Genomic DNA, 14,582 nt, shown 5'->3' on the forward strand with positions numbered 1-14,582 from the left:
CCCCTCTCTTTTGCTCTTGCTCTCTCCCCCTCTCTTTTGTCCTCTCTCTCCCCCTCTCTTTTGCTCTCTCTCTCTCCCCCCTCTTTTTTGCTCTCTTTCTCCCCATCTTTTAATCTCTCTCTCTCCCCCTCTCTTTTGCTCTCTCTCTCCCCCCCTCTTGTAAACTCTCTCTCCCCCTCTCTTTTTCTCTCTCTCTCAACCCTCTCTTGCTCTCTCTCTTCCCGCTCTATTTTGTGCTCTCTCCCCCTCTCTTTTGCACTCTTTCTCCCCACTCTCTTTTGCTCTCTCTCTCCCCTTCTCTTGTGCTCTCTCTCTCCCCCCCTCTCTTTTGCTCTCTCTCTCAACCCTCTCTTGCTCTCTCTCTTCCCGCTCTATTTTGTGCTCTCTCCCCCTCTCTTTTGCACTCTTTCTCCCCACTCTCTTTTGCTCTCTCTCTCTCCCCTTCTCTTTTGCTCTCTCTCTCTCTCCCCCCTCTCTTGCTCTCACTCTCTCTCGCTCTCTCTCCCCCTCTCTTTTGCTCTCTCTCTCAACCCTCTCTTGCTCTCTCTCTCCCCCTCTCTTTTGCTCTCTCTCTCCCCCTTTTGTTTTGCGCTCTCCCCCCTCTATTTTGCTCTCTCTCCCCCCATCTCTTTTGCGCTCTCTCTTCTCTCTTTTGGTCTCTCTCCCCCCTCTCTTTTGCTCTCTCTCCCTCTCTCTTTTGTTCTTTCTCCCCCCTCTCTTTTGCTCTTTCTCAACTCTCTCTTTTGCTCTTTCTCCCCCCTCTCTTTTGCTCTTGCTCTCTCCCCCTCTCTTTTGTCCTCTCTCTCCCCCTCTCTTTTGCTCTCTCTCTCTCCCCCCTCTTTTTTGCTCTCTTTCTCCCCATCTTTTAATCTCTCTCTCTCCCCCTCTCTTTTGCTCTCTCTCTCCCCCCCTCTTGTAAACTCTCTCTCCCCCCTCTCTTTTTCTCTCTCTCTCAACCCTCTCTTGCTCTCTCTCTTCCCGCTCTATTTTGTGCTCTCTCCCCCTCTCTTTTGCACTCTTTCTCTCCCCCTCTCTTTTGCTCTCTCCCCCCCTCTTGTGCTCTCTCTCTCCCCCCTCTCTTTTGCTCTCTCTCTCAACCCTCTCTTGCTCTCTCTCTTCCCGCTCTATTTTGTGCTCTCTCCCCCTCTCTTTTGCACTCTTTCTCCCCACTCTCTTTTGCTCTCTCTCTCTCCCCTTCTCTTTTGCTCTCTCTCTCTCTCCCCCCTCTCTTGCTCTCACTCTCTCTCGCTCTCTCTCCCCCTCTCTTTTGCTCTCTCTCTCAACCCTCTCTTGCTCTCTCTCTCCCCCTCTCTTTTGCTCTCTCTCTCCCCCTTTTGTTTTGCGCTCTCCCCCCTCTATTTTGCTCTCTCTCCCCCCATCTCTTTTGCGCTCTCTCTTCTCTCTTTTGGTCTCTCTCTCCCCTCTCTTTTGTTCTCTCTCCCTCTCTCTTTTGTTCTTTCTCCCCCCTCTCTTTTGCTCTTTCTCAACTCTCTCTTTTGCTCTTTCTCCCCCCTCTCTTTTGCTCTTGCTCTCTCCCCCTCTCTTTTGTCCTCTCTCTCCCCCTCTCTTTTGCTCTCTCTCTCTCCCCCCTCTTTTTTGCTCTCTTTCTCCCCATCTTTTAATCTCTCTCTCTCCCCCTCTCTTTTGCTCTCTCTCTCCCCCCCTCTTGTAAACTCTCTCTCCCCCCTCTCTTTTTCTCTCTCTCTCAACCCTCTCTTGCTCTCTCTCTTCCCGCTCTATTTTGTGCTCTCTCCCCCTCTCTTTTGCACTCTTTCTCCCCACTCTCTTTTGCTCTCTCTCTCCCCTTCTCTTTTGCTCTCTCTCTCTCCCCCCTCTCTTGCTCTCGCTCTCTCTCGCTCTCTCTCCCTCTCTCTCTCTCCCCCCTCTCTTTTGCTTTCTCTCTCAACCCTCTCTTGCTCTCTCTCTCCCCCTCTCTTTTGCTCTCTCTCTCCCCCTTTTGTTTTGCGCTCTCCACCCTCAATTTTGCTCTCTCTCCCCCCATCTCTTTTGCGCTCTCTCTTCTCTCTTTTGGTCTCTCTCCCCCCTCTCTTTTGCTCTCTCTCCCTCTCTCTTTTGCTCTTTCTCCCCCCTCTCTTTTGCTCTTTCTCAACTCTCTCTTTTGCTCTTTCTCCCCCCTCTCTTTTGCTCTTTCTCAACTCTCTTTTGCTCTTTCTCCCCCTCTCTTTTGCTCTCTCTCCCCCTCTTTTTTGCTTTCTCCCCTTCTCTTTGTTCTCTCTCCCTCCTTTCTTTTGCTCTCTCTCCCTCTCTCTTTTGCTCTCTCCCCCTCTCTTTTACTCTCTCTCTCACCCCTCTCTTTTGCTCTTTCTCTCCCCTTTCTTTTGCTCTTTCTCCCCTCTCTTTTGCTCTCTCTCCCCTCTTTTTTGCTCTCTCCCCCTCTCTTTTTCTCTCTCTCCCCCCATCTCTTTTGCACTCTCTCTTCTCTCTTTTGGTCTCTCTCCCCCCTCTCTTTTGCTCTCTCTCCCTCTCTCTTTTGCTCTTTCTCCCCCCTCTCTTTTTCTCTTTCTCAACTCTCTTTTGCTCTTTGTCCCCCTCTCTTTTGCTCTCTCCCCTCTCTTTTGTGCTCTCTCTCCTCTCTTTGCTCTCTCTCTCTCCACCTCCCTTTTGCACTCTCTCTCTCACCTTCTCTTTCACCCGCTTGCTCTCTCCCCTCTCTTTTGGTCTCTCTCCCCCCTCTCTTTTGGTCTCTCTCCCTCCTCTCTTTTGCTCTCCCTCTCTACCCCTCTCTTTTGCACTCTTTCCCCTCTCTTTTGCTCTCTCTCCCCCCTCTCTTTTGCTCTCTCTCTCCCCCCCTCTCTTTTGCTCTCTCTCTCCCCCCTTCTATTTTGCGCTCTCCCCCTCTCTTTTGCTCTCTCCCATTTTTTTGCTCTCTTTCCCCCCTTCTCTTTTGCTCTCTCTCCTCCTCTATTTTGCTATCTCTCTCCCCTTCTCTTATGCTCTTTCTCTCCCTCTCTTTTGCTCTCTCTCCCCTTCTCTTTTGCTTTCTTTCCCCCTCTCTTTTGCTCTTTCTCCCCCTCTCTTTTGCTCTCTCTCCCCCTTTCTTTTGTGCCCTCTCTCCTCTCTTTTGCTCTCTCTCGCTCTCCCCCTCTCTTTTGCACTCTCTCTCTCACCATCTCTTTTGTCCGCTCTCTCTCACCCTCTCTTTTGCTTGGTCTCTCCCCTCTCTTTTGGTCTCTCTGACCCCTCTCCCCCTCTCTTTTGCTCTCTCTCCTCTCTTTTGCTCTCTCTCTCTCCCCCTCTCTTTACACTCTCTCTCTCACCATCTCTTTTGTACACTCTCTCTCTCACCCTCTCTTTTGCTTGGTCTCTGCCCCTCTCTTTTACTCTCTCTCCCCCTCTCTTTTGCGCTCTCTCCTCTCTTTTGCTCTCTCTCTCCCCCTCTCTTTTGCACTCTCTCACCTTCTCTTTTGCCCACTCTCTCTCCCCCTCTCTTCTGCTCTCTCTCCCCCCTCTTTTTTGGTCACTCTCCCCCTCTCTTTTGCTCTCTCTCTCTCCCCCTCTCTTTTGCACTCTCTCCTCTCTCTTTTGCTCTCCCCCCCTCTTTTTTGCTCTCTCCCCCCTCTCTTTTGTTCTCTCTCCCCCCCCCTATCTTTTTCTCTCTTACTCCTTCTCTCTTTTGCCCTCTCTCCTCCTCTTTTTTGCTCTATCTCTCCCCCTCTCTTTTGATCTCTCTCCCCCCTCTCTTTTGATCTATCTCTCACCCCCTCTCTTTTGCTCTCTCTCTCTCCCCCCCTCTCTTTTGCTTTTTCTGTCTCCCCCTCTTTTGAACTCTCTCTCCCCCTCTTTTGCTCTCTCTCTCTCCCCCTCTTTTGCTCTCTGTCCCCCTCTCTTTTGCTCTCTCCCTCCACTGTATTTTGCTCTCTCTCACCCCTCTTTTTTTCTCTCTCTCACCCTTCTCTTTTGTTCTCTCTCACCCCTCTCTTTTGCTCTCTCACCCCTCTCTTTTGCTGTATATCTCCCATCTTGTGCTGCTCTCTCTCTCATGCAGACACTCAGACAGCCATGGCAGCTCCCACCTGGCCCAGCCCCATCACGCTCAGACTCCACCCCTTCATGCCCAGCACCACCCCCTTCACAATGTGGCCCCAACCCTTCATTGCTGGTCGGCTCCGACCCTTCACGGATTAGGTGTCAGCAGCCAGCCCAGGTCAGTTTATTGAAAGCCAGGTGTGTTTGTCCTCGTGCAGTCTCTACTGTGCATGGCAGCGTTGGACAAACACATTTGGCCTTTTATATTCTAGAATATATTTATGTGTTAATATGTGTATATACACATATAACACATAAATATATATGTATATATATAGCATATACATACAGTATATATATACAATTATCTGTCATTGCTAATTGACTTACCCCCTTTGCTGCTGCATTAGGTTCTCATGTTGTGTCTGACAACATGAGAACAAGGCTCCCATTGGAGCCTATGGAAGTGTGCTCTTGTGAGCACAATGCTTCCGAGCAATATGAACACTGGTATTACCCAGTGAAGCACAAATATCACTTTCGTGAAGGCGATATTTAGTGCTCCACTTGTAATCTGGCCTGTAATTGGCAACCACCCAAAATGAATTCAACATACATTGAACAGCAGAATAGTTAATGTTCAATGGTTGTTGGCTATATGCAAAAGGTGAGCAAAACAATAAAAAGTACTTAACAAACCATCTCTTTACTGATGCTGGGTTGCTGGTAATTGTATGCGGGAGGGTATTTGGTATTTTAGGCATAATTGAGGATGTAATATCCAATTATCATGGTCATAAAAGTCTGTAAATGATGTGATTTGGAGGTTCCACCAGGCTTCAATGTGGGAGTCAGGTAGGCAGTAGGGGGCGCTGGCTAGTGTAAGAGCTGGGGAGGGATGGGGAGCAATTTCTGGGTTATGTCTCACTTGGTCCCAAAACTGGAAGGCATCATGTAATATAGGATGTGTGTTACTTATGTCTTTTCTGTGGTGTTGGGATATCTACAGGTGATCAGGGAGTTCTAGACCCGATGGTACTAACAAAGTCTCTATGTCATGCCATCAAGGAGGTTGTTCTGAGATGTTGCAGCTAAGCATGCGTGAAAGTTGGGTGGCATTGTAGTATAAGATGAGGAGGGCTAATCCCCCATGTGAAAGTGGTCTCTGTAGGATTTGTCTGGAACCCTGTCACTAATGATCCAGGATAGAGACACTACTTCACACTCACAGCCTTTGTACTGACATGTTATCATATTCTGTTACACTTTTCCAACCCTCATTTACTCACCACATATTTCACTCACTCTCAGGTAACACTGCCTTATATCAGACAAATTTCCATTCTCCCTCACCTTTTGTGTCCATTCCCTGTCCTTTAGATTGTAAGCTTGAGAGCCTCTCTACCTGTAGGCCACTTTGTATTTAAAGTGAACTACTACTGATTGTGCTCAAGGGCAGGGCATTCCTCTCCTTTTGTATAACTCAATTATTGCACCTACAACTGTAATGTACCCCAATATTGTACTTGTCTGTGTATTTAATGCATCCCTGTAATGTTCCATTATTTTTTGTATAGCGCTACGTAATCTGCTGGCACTTTATAAATATCTTATAATAATAATAAGTTCTAGGTCTTTTGCCTTTCCAGATGTAGGTAGTAAGGAGGCTCTGTAGCTTATTAAGTTTGGGCCCAGGAATATTATATGGGATGCACCTGAATAAATAAGTTATTTTGGGTAGAAAAGACATCTTAATTGCTGCTATTCTCCCTGTCCATGATATCTCTTTAAACTCCCATGAATTCAATAGGTTTCTGAATTCTGAGAGTCTTTCCGAGTAGTTTTTAGAAATGGTGACAAAAGGATATGCGCTTAAGAAGGTTCCTAAATTTTAATAGACTGAGAATTCCATGGGAACTTATGAGATCACTGCAAATAAGTTAAATCTTGGGGAGGGATATTGATGGGTAGGGCTTCAGTTTTGGAGATGTTGAGTTTATAATAACTCATCAGGCCAAAGTTGTTAAGACGTCTAGAAACTGCAGGTATTGAAGTGTCTGGGGTTATTAAGAAAAGTGTGATATAGTCGGCATAAAGAGAGATTTTGTGCTGGGAATTCCCTGAGGATATGCCAAGAATACGAGGATCTAACCTAATAGCTTGAGCAATGGGTTCAATAGCCAATGCAAATAGGAGGGGTGAGAGGGTACAGCCCTGACTAGTGCCATTGGCTATACAGAATGTGTTGGATTGGAAGCCTACACCCTTAATCTTTTCAGTTAGGGAGGTGTATAGATCTTGTACTGCAAGGATAAAGTCATTTGGGAGTTGAAAGGCACTCATAGTCTCCCAATGGTATTCCCATCTCACCCTGTCAAAAGTTTTTGTTTGTTTTTGGCGTCAAGAGACAGGGCAAGAAAGGGGACTCCGCTACTGAACGCTACTGAAAGTATGTCTAGAATAAGCCTAGTGGCATCTGGACCCTCTCTATTTGGTATAAAGCCTACCTGATCTGGGTGGACAAAGGAGGCAATAACTTTAGATAATCTGTTTGCCATCATTTTAGTATATAATTTTGTGTCCAGATTAAGCAGGGAAATGGGGTGGTAACTAATACATTGCTCTGGGGGCTTTCTTGGCTTTAATATCATAACTATTGTGGCCTCCAAAAACTCTCCACTAAAGGCACCTTTGCACATTACTTCTTGGAACATTCTACATAAGAGGGGAGTGGTTAAAGATTGAAATGTTTAATAAAAGTGGGGGGTGGTCGAGGTTGGCCTCAATATTATAGAGTGAGTGATAGAAAGATTTAAAAGTTTTGCCTATTTCTTTGGGAGAGTATACTAGTTTATTATTATGTTTTTGATGGTGGTTATTTTAGATTGGGCGATGCGATGTCTGAGTTTTGCCACTAACAAGGAAGAGGCTTTGTTCCCTTGATAATAGAAATTTTGTTTGAAATTTTCTAGGATGGTGTGGACTCTTTGGAGTTTTAGGGTTTGAATTTGTTTGGATATAGATAAAATGTTGTCATGGAACTGGAGTAAGATATATTGAGCTGGTGTCTTAAAGACCTTAGTTGTGTGGTGAGTACAGATAACAGGGCTCCCTGCTTTTTGCGTATGTCTGCGTCAGTCTTAAGAAGATGTCCTCTGAGATATGCTTTAAGCGTAGCCCAGAGTCTCTGTCAAAATTAGGAGGTTATCGTTAATGTTAAGGAATTCAGAGATCTTTTCTTGGAGTTCAAGTTTATAGATGGGATCTGTAACCAACCAATCTTTGAGAAGCCATTAAGGAGGGGAAGTGTTCATTATATGTGGGCCAAGTGATAAGGTCAGGGGATCATGATCTGACCAAGAAATGGGGGAGATTCTAGTGTATGAGATATGGTCAAGCATTTGAGAGCTTGTAAAGAAATAATCGATACGAGTGTATGATTTATGAGGGGAGGAGTGAAAGATATAATTCTTATCTTGTGGATAAAACGATCTCCAATTGTCATATAGGTCGTATTGGCTAATAAGTTTCTGAAAGCCCTAGAGAGGGAATGGGTCGATCTGTTCAAGGTAGAAATCTTTGGGCCTGACCTGTCTAATGTATGGTCCCAGATGAGGTTAAAGTCTCTACTTAGAATTAATTCACCTTGCTTCACGGCTGACACCGACCTGAGGAGTTTCCCAAGGAATTAAATTTGTCTAGAATTGGGAGCATAAGCATTCACTAGAGTGACTAAGTTGTCGTTTATTTTGCATATCGATATGATAAAGCGGGCTTGGGGGTCACACTCTACATATATGGGGTCATATTTGATGTTATTGCTAATAAATATAGCAACTCCTCTGGATTTTGATTGAAAGGAATTTCAAGTACTATCGGATATTTTTTGTATGTGTGTGTATTGTACCTGGAGTTAAGATCTAGTGGGTCTCTTGGATAAATGTAATGTCAGTTTTAGTCTTCTGTATGTGATACAGTAGACGGCTACATTTTGTGGGTGAGTTAAGCCCTTGGGTGTTTAGTGTAACCAGACGAAAGCCTTCAATTCTGGAGAGAAAAAAAACAAAAAAACAAAGGAGGGGAGGAAGGGGAGTGAAAGATTAGAAGGGGAAAGGCAAGGGGAGGGGCTCAAACTTCTTATTGAGTGGGAGTCAGGGGGTTGAGTAATGAGTATACCAAGATGTGTTGAGAGCAATGGTGGTGAGTGAATATAACTGTAATGCTAATGAAATATTATAATTGAGGTAAATCAGCGGTCGAGAGCCACTTTAGATTGGGGGAATGGTTAAGAGGGAGGAGGAGTTGTAATAATATGATCTCTAAGGAGATCTAGGAGATTGGTGTTAGTGTTAGGGTTAGACTTAGGTTTAGGGGTTAATAAATTTAGTATAGTGGCAGCGACATTGGGGCAGCAGATTAGGGGTTAATAAATGTAGGTAGGTGGCAGCGATGTTAGGGGTGGCAGATTAGGGGTTAATAATATTTAACTAGTGTTTGCGATGCAGGAGTGCGGCGGTTTAGGGGTTAATATGTTTATTATAGTGACGGCGATGTCCGGAGCGGCAGATTAGGGGTTAATAAGTATAATGTAGGTGTCGGCAATGTCGGGGCAGCAGATTAGGGGTTAATAAGTGTAAGATTAGGGGTGTTTAGACTCAGGGTTCATGTTAGGGTGTTAGGTGTAAACATAAATTTTCTTTCCCCATAGGAATCAATGGGGCTGCATTACGGAGCTTTACGCTCCTTTTTTGCAGGTGTACTTTTTTTTCAGCCGGCTCTCCCTATTGATGTCTATGGGGAAATCGTGCATGAGAACATAAAACCAGCTCACCGCTGACTTAAGCAGCACTGGTATTGGAGTGCAGTATGGAGCACAATTTTGTTCTACACTCACTTCTTGCCTGTAATACCAGCGCTGTAGAGAAGTGAGCAGTGACAATAACGTGCAAGTTAGCACCGCGCCCCTCATACCGCAAAACTTGTAATCTAGCCTTAAGTAAACAGCGGGTTAATAATGGACCAAGTAAGTGTGGTTACAGGCACAAGACCAAAGTTAGGTAAAACTGAGGTGTTATACCATGTAAACAGAGGGGTAAAAATAAAGGTAAGAGACCTAAATTTGTACCGGTAGGTCTTAGGTGAAGGATACATTGAAGCTATGAGGTGGTCAAAAGGTAAGATATGTACCCGTATGTAAGCTCATGTCAGACCCATATGGTGGTCGAGATCTAAAAAGGAGAAGAGTGTATTGGGATTTAACATTTGTACACAGGTACAGCAGCACTAAGATAAGGAGCACAGGTGAAAAAAAGGGCTAAAAAAAGGGAATATAAAAAATATGAACCTTTATTTAAACATACTAAAAAGTTAAGTACACAGACATGCAGACTCCCTGACTAGTTTCGTGCTCCATTGAGTACTTAATCATAGGGTGAGTCTGTTCAGTATCTTCTCCCTATTTAAAGGGGAAGTACACCTGTTGGTAATTAAAATGCAACAACATACTGACATATAAAAATAAACATATATACATCAAAACAGTATTATTCCTCAATACATGCACAATGGGAATATAAAAAGTACAAATAAGATACAAAAAGAACAACCCTCAAAAAAGAAACAAAGAAAAACAAATGAAATGGAAAAAAGCACAGAAATAATAATGATAACAATTCATTGCATGTACACCAATCACAAAAAACAAACAGTGCATATTCAAAAGCAACAAATGGAAACCTCTGTATTATTCTATCACTGTTATAAAGGTGGTTATAATAAACCTAACTGTTTTAAATCTCTCCAATACTACTCTAACTCAAGAACAAATTTCATTATTGTCTAGGGGGCTGGGCTTTGCACCGACCAATACGTTTTCGGCATTCAAAACGCTGTTAGATGTTAACAAATTTATAAGGAAGTTGACATTGAAGAGGTTTTTTTCAGTGCAAAATACCAGTTCTACAAGTGATGTTGAAATTGATGTTGATATTTCTAATACAAATATTGTTTGTGATGAAATTGTTGGTGATGGTAATAATGGTGCTACACATGATATAGCTAGGGATCAGTTATTGGACTTTGAGGATAACATTGTGTTAGAAAACCTCAGAGCTCTAGAAGAGGACTGTGGTTTGGAGGATGGTGATATTCCCATCCCCATGAAACATTCCTCTAAGTTTTATCCCATTCAATTTAGAGGTAATGCACTGAATCTTTATCAGAAAAGAGTAGAAAGGGAGGTACTAGCTTTGGAGAATACTGTAAAACAGAAAAAAATGAGAGAATTTAATTTGACTAAACAGGAAAGGGATGCATTAATATCACTTGAAAGGAACACTAATATTGTTGTCCGTAATTCGGACAAGGGTGGAAATGTGGTTATTCTTAATAAGAAGGACTACGTTGAGGGGCGGAGCTAGCCGTTGAACTGATCAGACGTGCGTGTGCCGAGCTCCTAAACCTTATAGACATAAAAAGTGCTTATAAAGCACAATTTTGCGGGACCCAGGTCCAAACTTGTTACTGGCTACTAGGTGGACGCTATATACAAGCAGGACGTCTTGTCTAATCTGCCCTACTGGATTCTTTAGCGCAGAATTTATCAGCTACTTCTACTTTTTCTACATTACTGGCCCTGTGCCAACCAAACAGTCAGTGTTTGTTACATGAAAAATTGCAGTGGTGCCACTATTTGTACCTGGGGCCCTGTCCTGCACAGCATGACTTCTTAACTTCAGTGGGCCTTTAGTGTTAATTTATCGCTGCTGCGTCAGCTCAGGTGTCCTTGAGCATTAGCTCAAGGTGGAGTGTTGTGTTATTTTATTGCCTGCCTAACAATATTTATTCATTACAGGTTTTTGGCTGGCATAAATGTGTCAGGCCTACTGACCCAAAGCTGAGTTCTGCATTATTTTACTGTTTACCTAACCACTTCTATTCTCTATAGGTTGCCTTCTTCACAGTAACTGTGTATTGTAATTAGATAAGTGTAGCCTAAAAGGTATTACCCCTCAAGACTCGCCCTTTCCGGCCTAGCTTGTCTAGGCTGGTCACCTCCACTCCCCCTTTCCCCTTCCTTCAGGTCGTATCCCCCTTCCCTGAGTCGAGAGGGAACATTGGTTTCTTGGGTGAAGTCTGCCCAGCAACGCTACCCATAGGGCAGTGTGTGACATATATCCCCCATAGCAGTGCAGACCCTAACAATTCTGTTTTGATGTAATGTATTTTTCAAATATGTAGGTTACCCTTTGATGCCAAGACCCCAGTCAGCCTGATGAAAGCAGATCATTATAGTGCTATCTTGTACCTATAACCTTACTGAATATCCATGCAGAAGCACAAAATGCCTCAAACCTTCAAAGGAAAACAAAAGCCCCTTAACACCCCTAAACGCACAGTGGTGGACCATTTTAGCAAGCCCCTCTCTAGATCTCAAGCTGGTTCAGATGAGGAACTCACTGATGCTAGTAGTTCAACTGAGACCCCTAGTGAGACTGCCCTGATCCAGACAGTGGGGCGCTCCTTACGTGCTGAACAGGAGGTTAACAACAACCTTATGGACTCTATCACTGCGCTCCTGGCTTCCCACCATGATTCACTTTCAAAGAAATTTGAGAAGAGCCACGCAGATTTGAAACGTGACATAGCTACCATAGGTGAGCGCACTGACATTATAGAGCGTAAGCAAGAAGATTTGATGATTGACCACACCAACCTGCTCGGTTACTCCCAGTGCCTAGCTGAACAAATTGCGGACCTAGAGATCAAATTGGCTGACCTGGAGGACCGTACCCGGCGTAACAATATCTGGGTGAAGGGCATCCCAGAGACTGTCACCCCTCAGGATCTGGACAAGTACCTTCGGGAGTTGTTCACCACAATCATTGGCCCTGAGGAAGGTCAGGAAATGCTGATCGATCGGGCGCATAGGGCGCTGAGACCCAGATCAGTGGAAGGTGATAAACCAAGAGATGTCCTAGCTCGGCTACACTACTACACCTTCAGAGACAAATTGCTCCGGGCCCTTGCAGGCGACAGAAACCTCCCAGGCCAATATTCAGACATACAAGTCTACCAAGATCTCTCTCCACACACCCTCCAGTTACGGCGCCACTATCAACCCTATACTAAATTAATGAGAGATAAAGCCATAAAGTACAGGTGGGGCTTTCCTGTAAAGCTTCATATAACCAAAGATGGCCACCAGTTCACAGCATCCTCCCCGCAACAAGCCAGAGAACTCATGCAAAGGTGGGATTTGTTGCCGCCGGATCCACCTGATACCCAGCATCACAAAGATAAAACCAGAGGATTGAGAGCCTCGGCCCCTGAGTGGCGACCTCTCCCCCAAAGAATGGGTAGCACCCAGAAAAAACCTCCACAGCAAGCAGGCAAGACCCCGTCTACATACAGTATTACTGCTGAGTCTCACACAACATGAGTCCCTCCTTGTTCAGCACTTCATTCCACACACTGTGTAGGGAGCTGCCATACTCCCCTTTGAAGGTTTAGATTCCTTCTGGAGCTATCTCCCTTCCCTTATTACTAGTTAAATGACCGAGCATGGATAATTTCAGTACTTTTTACTGGTTTACTGGTATCTGGTTTCCTCTCCATACTTCCCTTACTACATTAGAGTGTAATACATGTGTTGATTCGCCAAGACAGCATTATTACCATTGAATGTTGTTTGTTAACTGTTTTAATTATATGTTCAAGTATATTGAAATTTGATAATGTTTTATTCTTGCTGAGTTATGTTCTTGCTGCACGAGGTTCATCACACAATATAGGTAGTGTGACGTATAAGACACAGATAGAAGAAACATGACATTAGTTAAGACTTGAAGCATGAGCCAAAATGGCTGACTGGGGTTAGGCCTCGCACGCCGGCCTCCCCCCCACCCTAATAGTTGTGATCTCTTACTATTGCTAGTAACAGCACTCATTGAGATAGTGTAATATACACATTGTTACACACCCTGACAGTTCCCACAGCACCACATACAGACTGTAGAGAACAAGTAAAGCTCACCCGCCCTCTTACTTTTCTCATCCCTTCCCCTCCCTCTCTTTTCCTTGTTCCATAACTAGTCATTCCCCTCCTGCCCCCCCCCCTTATTTGGCCCATAGGAGACTTAGACCCTATTGGCCCCATGGCACCCATTACTGTGGCCACCCTTAATACTCAGGGATTAAATTCCCCTACTAAGCGAAGCCTCCTATCTAATTATTTGAACTCCCACAAACTACATATTGTGTTCCTCCAAGAGACACATTGGGACAAAAAGGTTAGACCATTCCGCAACCCGACTCACTACCCCATTTGTGAAATGGCTTCTTTCACTGAGAAAAAGAGAGGAGTAGCAATCCTGATTCACAGGGATGTCTGTTGTGCTATAGAATATGTTGATCGTGATCCTGAGGGTAGATACTTGATTTTGATCTGCACCCTAAATGGAATACTCTATACCTTGGCCTCCATCTACACCCCAAACGCCAAACAGATACCATTCCTGAGAAAAATTTTAAGGAGACTGGGCGAAGTTAGGAGGGGCCACTTACTGATAGGAGGGGATCTGAATTTGGTTTGGGACCCCACTCTAGACAAAAAGACCCCTAAAGCATGCCTCACTGACCGAAACCTCAATACCCAATCCAACGCGCTGCGCAAGCTCATGTACCAGCATGGCCTCTATGACATCTGGCGCTGCCTTGCCCCAAATGACAGAGACTACACCCATCACTCTAAACCACATAACTCCTACTCTAGGATTGATTATTTGCTCTAAGATTCCTGGACTTTGGACCAATTCTGTGCCCCACGTATAGGACCATGCCCCTGGTCTAACCATGATCTGGTTAGTGCTAGGTGCTTGATGTTGCGCCCCCCCAACAGCAGACCCTCCTGGAAACTACCAGACCAGTTCCTCTCAGAAGGGGAAATCCCCCAACTTGTTGAGACTATCTCAGATTTTCTGAGACATAATGATACGGGAGACACGAGCCAGGAAATTTTGTGGGCCTCAATTAAAGCCTACCTTAGGGGGCACTTTATTAAAAAAAGTGCACTGGTGAAAGCTAAGAGCAAAATCCCCCTCACGAAATTATATGCTGAATTGAGGCAAATTGAAATGAGCAACAAAAACACCCCTACGCCCACCCTTGCCGATCGGGTAGGCGCTATTAGAGATCAGATCAATAAGAGAGAGCAGCTTCGTGCCCAAGCAAATCTATTGAGACTCAAGCAGTTATACTTCTATAAAGGAAACAAAGCTGATAGATTGCTCGCCCGTAAGCTCAGGGACCGTGCGGTCCAGGCTAGAATCCCTTTGATCTCTACAGCAACGGGCGCAGTCCACTCACCAAGGGAAATAGGGAGGGCATTTGCTGACTTTTACACCTCCCTATACAACCTAAAAAATTAATCTTTGGGAGCTGACGCCCATAGAACGACGACCCAGCAGTTTCTGGCGCAGTTAGACCTTCCCTCCTTAGACGCAGATTCGGTCGACGACCTGACTGCCCTGCTTACCCTAGAGGAAATCAAGACAGCCATCCTTGCCTTAAAACCTCACAAGGCGCCGGGTCCTGAC

This window comes from Bombina bombina, chromosome 4, assembly GCF_027579735.1.
Source record: "Bombina bombina isolate aBomBom1 chromosome 4, aBomBom1.pri, whole genome shotgun sequence".
Taxonomy (NCBI): Eukaryota; Metazoa; Chordata; class Amphibia; order Anura; family Bombinatoridae; genus Bombina; species Bombina bombina.